The 1,484-nt window shown below is 27.8% G+C and overlaps 1 protein-coding gene across 1 annotated transcript in view; it reads left to right on the top strand.

The window, feature by feature from the left end:
• The window catches only part of LOC122271503 (uncharacterized), a 34,656-nt gene that overhangs the window by 22,746 nt on the left and 10,426 nt on the right, over positions 1–1,484 (top strand). The window lies entirely within an intron of this gene.

Here is a 1,484-nt window from a genome sequence, read left to right as displayed (position 1 = left end):
AATTTGCTCCGGACAGTGATACCTGAAAAGTCTCACATTTTCTGCAAATCAAAAGATCTTTCCTCTTTGCCCTAAATGCCAACAAAGCCAGGCTCCACCTGAGCACATCTTGAACAGTTTTGGGCTGGACTGGAACGACATTTATTCCTCTCCCATTCTGGTTTCGGATTTTCTTAATATCAGCGGATTCATTGATCTGGTCTGATCCCGTCAGACCAGATGGGAATTAGCAACAACAACAACACGAAGTTTAAAACCAACGCTATATTAAGTATGGCTATACTGTAAGGAAATAACTTCACTTCATGGTGATTCAATATGGAACATTATCGTTTCTGAAAATATTTTTGAATTACAAATTATTCACTTTGGCTGTACATCTGAGTTTATTCCATTTCTTTTGGAGACGAAACAGGTGTTATGCGTGTAAAATGCTGTCTTCTTGTGTATTAGTTTACCCTTAGTCCCTCAGTAAACATTGACATTCAAACTTCTATTTTTCACGTTTTTTTATTTTTTTACGTAGGACTTATTGTTCTTAAGATCTTGTAATTTTTTTGATTTATTTTTTTGTAATGAAATTTAAAGATTTTGATCTATGATTTTGAACACATTGAAAAGAATTCGGGATATAATAAGTTATATATTAGATATTGTTTAATTCACGAAGATAAAATATTTCGCTCATAATTAAATTCTAAAAAAAATGGCGTTAATTATCAAAATAGTAAACTTAATTTACTTGTTAATTAATTGTTAAAATAATTTTAAATTAAAAAATGCTTTTTGTCCATTTCAAAAAGAGCTTTAATAGATTTTTCACTATCCATCACTTGATGTCTTCATCCAACTCCCTTCACAGTTCAATTTTATTTAATTTATTTTTGTTTAATGAGAGGCCATTTTTCTTCATTAGAGCTATTTTTTTATTTATTTATTTTTTTTTTGTAATGAAATTTGAAGATTTTGAACACATTGAAAGTAATTCGGGATATAATAAGTTTTATATGAGATATTGTTTAATTCACGAAGATAAAATATTTCGCTCAAAATTAAATTTCAAAAAAAATGGCGTCAATTATCAAAATAATAAATTTAATTTACTTGTTAATTAATTGTTAAAAAAAATTATATTAAAAAAATGCTTTTTCAGTTGTCCATTTCAAAAATTTACTTCATATCCTAATCTTAGTATCACATCATCAGATAATTTTTAATCAAAGCAATTTATCAAATAACTGGTTTTTTACCACGTTTATATAAACTTGCCTTCGTGTATGTCTGTCCGGGTGGAATTTTGTAATCGATTTTAAACTAACTTCCCGACTAGCTACAAACTTCAAATTTGGCACACAGTTCAGAATTGGATGACAATGCATGAAAATGAAGAGAAAAAAGACATGCAAAGTAAAATAAAATTAAAATTTAAAAAAAAAAATATTTTCGAGATTGTCTTTTGTTGTCGATTCCATTATTTCAAATTA

The sequence above is a fragment of the Parasteatoda tepidariorum genome, chromosome 6 (genome assembly GCF_043381705.1).
Source record: "Parasteatoda tepidariorum isolate YZ-2023 chromosome 6, CAS_Ptep_4.0, whole genome shotgun sequence".
Lineage (NCBI taxonomy): Eukaryota > Metazoa > Arthropoda > Arachnida > Araneae > Theridiidae > Parasteatoda > Parasteatoda tepidariorum.
The sequence above is the reverse complement of the archived record's forward strand: the minus strand, read 5'-3'. Positions and strand labels throughout refer to the sequence as shown.